The sequence below is a fragment of the Octodon degus genome, unplaced genomic scaffold, assembly GCF_000260255.1.
Source record: "Octodon degus isolate 3935 unplaced genomic scaffold, OctDeg1.0 scaffold00028, whole genome shotgun sequence".
NCBI lineage: Eukaryota > Metazoa > Chordata > Mammalia > Rodentia > Octodontidae > Octodon > Octodon degus.
Window position 1 is genome coordinate 12,068,934 of NW_004524604.1, and position 5,107 is coordinate 12,074,040.

Consider the following 5,107-nt stretch of genomic DNA (forward strand, 5'->3'; position numbering starts at 1 on the left):
TGTGTGTTACACATACACACACACACACTTTTTATTTTTATTTCTATGACATCAGTTCCACTACTCAATTAGTTGTCCCTAAAACCTTGAACTTGTCACTGGAGCAATAAATGCATGTGTATGTTTATATAAACACACAAATATAGGTCCGGTGGTACTCAACAGTACTTACATGTTTACTTAGAATTACCGCATATCCAGTGATGACTTATAGGGAATACGGAGACGAGTGCTACATTGGTATTAACTGTACAGTGCAGTCTGTAGAAAAGTTAAGATACATATCCAGGAATCCAGTTTCTTAGCTGCAAAACAAACCTCCATTTCTTCTTCCTCCTTAATTCAAAATTGTCTTCGTCGTACAGGAAGAGAACTCACAGAAACGCACCAACATTCATAAACAATTGAGCTCCAGTATGAAGCAAGGCATAAAAATTCCTCTGTGAGTCAGACTTGGTGTTTGTAGCCCTGTTTTTCTTTAGTCTGCATTTCAATGGTATTTCTATTTTTGTAAAATATAAATGAAGAGAGAGAAGGTTTTATTAGAGGTTTGTTGAGTTGCTGTCGACTGATTTTCCTTAAATGGTGCACTGAGATCTTAAGCTGTCAGGTACTGGTGAAATAAAAGTACTCTTATTTATCAGTAACAATTCTCCAAAATGCTCACAAATACAAAATGCTTACAAAAACAATGCTCCCAAATGCTCCCAAATACATGTTTGAGTAAAACGTGTTTGTTTTCTCTATCAATACACTTTGTCAGAAATATATAGAATATTGGAATCTGTTCATATATTTTCTTTATAGAACAAGATGGTCAATGAAGCAATCAGGAGAAGAATTAAATGTCAGCAATTAAGCTGATGACTAAATTTGGCTGTAGAAAAATGTTAATGACACATTTTCTGCAGCTCTTTCTGGAAGGGCTCACTTTCTTTTTACTTCCAATTCCTTTTATCCAAATGAATAGGCACAATGACTTTTAAAAGTCATACAATTCTTGCCTAGATCTGGGACTTCATTTCAACTGATATAGTTAAAAGACTCCAGAAAACACACATTACCGGTTAAAATGGCAATGCTTCAAGCTCCTTCCTTTTGCATTCAAACTGTTTTTAAACAAAATCCAGTTCCTGTGAATTTTTGTAGTTTGAATTTTATTAGTATATTTGCAGTATATAATGTTTACATTTCTTGTGTGGATTTGATACATGTATAGAACATATCTTAATTATTTTTCTAGTTCCTTTCTGTCCCTGCTCAATTGTATCATCCTCCTTCCCCTTCACAAAAGTTCTACTTTCTTGTTTCCTATTATCTGTCTTTTATTTTGGTCTGTAATATATAACCCGTGGTGATTATATACACATATAATTAATATACAATTTTATAACATGTATTATATAATATGTATAATTAAATATACATAAGATTTTTATTGTGATATTTAAGCTTGTCTGTCTCTACAAATGACAAGTTTATCCTTCATCATGACAGAGTAGTATTGTTGTATATAAATACATTTTCTTTACCCTTTTCTTTGTCCGTGGACTCGCAGCTGATTCGAAAATTTAGCTATAAGTTATAATTGTGCTGCAGTGAGCATAGGAACATACATATCACTGTAGTATGGTATCTTCAAATCTTTGGGAAGATACCTAGAAAGAGAATGGCTACGCTGAATGGAATTTCTAGTTTTAGTACTAATTTACACAGTGGCCATTAGAAAAGTGCAAATTAAAGCAGCACTGAGAGTCCTTCTTACTCCAGAAGGAGTGACTGCTGTCAGGACAGGAAGTTATCACAATTTGCAGTGAGGCCTGATGAAAAAAGGAACCATATTTTTGGGAGAAATCTGATTTTTTTTAAAAAAAAGTATACCTGAAATACACACAGACACACACACACACACACACACACACACACACACACACAATCCTCCCTAAATTCCAGCTATTGGGTTGGGTTTTCAAGGTATTTTGTATGGGAGAAAACAATAATTTATTATTTATTTTTTTAGAAAAGAAAAAATATATGTATGTATATTCAATGACAAAAATCAGGCTATTTCTTTTTAAAAAAATGTATTTAGTACAGGATCTACAGGGTCTCACTATGTAGATATGACTCATAGTAATCCTCCTGTTTACAGTCTCCCAAGAGCCAGGATTACAGGCATGAACCACCACACCCAGTGTCAGTGTGCCCTGGGTGCGGGGCTGGCATGGCAGGCCAGGGGATCGAACTCCTGGCCCCTGTGCCTGCCTGAGCAGGAGCTTTAATCCACTGAGCTATTTGGCCAGCCCTCAAATCACATTATTTAAATATCTCTTATATGAGAAAGCCAAAATATAAATTAAAAGCAAGATAAAAGACACATGATATGAAGTAGGGAGACAAAACTTTTTCAAATTGAAGTGATCAAGAGATGCAGGATGAGGGGAAGGAAGAGAGAAAGGAGAACAAAAAAAATTGAGACATGTATGTGTACTAACTCCCCTCAAGGAATACAGTCATGTAATGTAAGCATATGTGAATAAAAATTAAAAAGTAGAATAAATAAATAAATTTACTTTGTGAAAAATAGAAGCAAACTCAGTATTACTGCCATCATTGTTATTTGTCACTTAAAATCCATTGCACATCTGAGAGTCTTTTTTTCTTAATAATATATTAGAGTCTTCACAGTATTTGGTTCCATGAAGAACTTCTAGAATATTCCCCAGATCTTATATGATTTCTCCTTGTAACAAACCTACTTTGGGTCTACACTTTTTCCTAAAATTAATGAAGCCTACAATCTTTACCCAAAAGCAGTTTACCTCACCACTACTGATGTTTTAACTGGCTAATTCTTTATCAAAGTCTGGAGATATTCTATAGATTATGAGATGTTTGGAATCACCCTTCACTCTTGTTTAACCCATTCAAGAAATCGGGAGTCCTGTAGCTGTGAAAAAGTGTCTCCAGATGTTGCCAAATATCCCTCAGAAACAGCATCCCTGCTGGTCAAAAGCCACTTTACTAACACAAGCTACCATAACTGCATTTTACTATAACAATTGAAATTAGGCTCAAATACATTATTGTTAGTGATGACCTAATATTAAAAGGTTGTCAGACAGCTTGTACAGCAGGCATGTAGCAACCAAGTGCCAAGTGACTAACAATAACCAGACTGGAAAAATACGTTTAGATACTTTTGATGTCTCTGTGATCCAGCCTGTGATATTACTTGCTGCCAATGTCATTACCTCTGTTGGTGACATTGTCATTCTTCCCATGAGCACACAAACAGGACAAATTTCATCATGATCTGGAAACAAATTAAAATAGGTACATCCCCATCTCTCTCTCTTTTTTTTTAATCCCCTTTTTAACTGGCGTAATGATACAGTCTAGCCAAGGGTTCCCTTTGGAAACTTCTGGGGGGATTTAAAGAATATTAAATCCTTGATTACTCTGTGATGTTATGATTTAATTTAAACAGTTGTGGTACTGCATCTTCATTCAGAGGTTCTGATTTCAGTGGTCTGGTACGAAGCCTGGGTACAGAAATTTTAGAAGCACTCCCTAATGCAATTCCAAGACTAAGAAAAACTGTTCTCTTTATTTTACCTTGCTTTCTGAATCAGTTTTTAAACTCTCCCTGATGTTTAGGAATATTGGAAGATGGTTAAGTCTTGTTTTAGGTATACTAATGTATTGAACCAGGCTCTGTAAAGTGCATAAATTTAGTATCTGTATTCAGCATAGGAAATTACCTATCAAAATTGAAATTCAATTTTTAACTCAGTGTTTCCCGTGGACATTTTGCTAATGGCCAGGCCACAGTCCAGATCAATTAAAGCATAACTTCTGAGGATAACAAGAGCATCAGTTGTTTATTAGAGGCTTCAGGTAATTTCAATGAATAGACTCATTTGGAAGAGTGTTTTATCCAGTTCTGGGTAAAGAGGGATCAAAATGCCCAGCAGGTATAGATCATTGGTTCTCATCTTTCGCTGTACATTAGAGTCACCTGGTTGCCTTTAAGATTCCCAAAGCCCAAGTTCCATCCAAGGTCTATTAAATCAGAATTGCTTGGGGTAGGAGCCAGGCACCAATATTTTTTAAAGTTCCTTAGGTGATTTCAAAGTGCAGTCAAGCACTGGTTCTCAAACTTTAGTACACATCAGGTTCAACTGCAGGGATCAATAAAACACAGACTGCTGGGCCCCATCCCCAAAGTTTCTCGTGTAGTAAGCCTGTGCTGGGGCTCAAGAATTTGCATTTCTCACAAGTTGTCAGATAATAATCAGTCAGCAGTTCCAGGGACTACTCTGTGAGAATCACTGGAGAAGAAGCATCATCTGATACATTAAAGAATGGAAGTGGTATGGAGAAGTTAAACTTCCAAGGATTTTTTCCAGTGATGCTTATTTAGTCGTTGTTGAAGTGCCCTCATAGAATGGCTATTATTTAAAATCTCCATGAAGATTTATCAATTATGTATTTGAATGTTTTCCTTTTCTTGTATTAACTTTCTTCCATTCAGAGTGATTCACTTTTCCCTTACTGTATCTTGTGTGTCTTTTATTTTTCACTCATATTTAGAGACAGGATGTGGATCAGCAGGTATGGCACTTGAATGTGAATTTCTTTAGGCTAAGTAACTAAGTTAGAAGTTTATTTGATAAAATTCTTGGCACTAAATCGAATGTCCTGTGGCAGTGCTCTGGCTACAGAAGTTGTGGATTCGTGGAAGGGAACAGAACCACCAGAGGCACAGAGCACTTTCTCTGCAGGTGTACAGATCACATGACCAGACACAGATCACATGACCATTGAGACCTATGGTACTTTTCCCTCATGGGAGCTGTGAGCTCCACAGAATGCTTGTCCCACTTCTCTGGCCTTAGGGCTCATTGTGGAACTCTCCAGTGAATAACCTCCTACTTCTGAGACTTAAGCTGAATGCATTAGTCACATGACAAGTGCTTGAATGAACTACTCAAAAACATCTAAATGGAAGAGAATGTAGTTCCATAACTTAGCCATTTTTAAAATGGCTATATAATGGCATATCTTAACCTAAGAAAAATTAAAAATATAAATACTGAGAAAT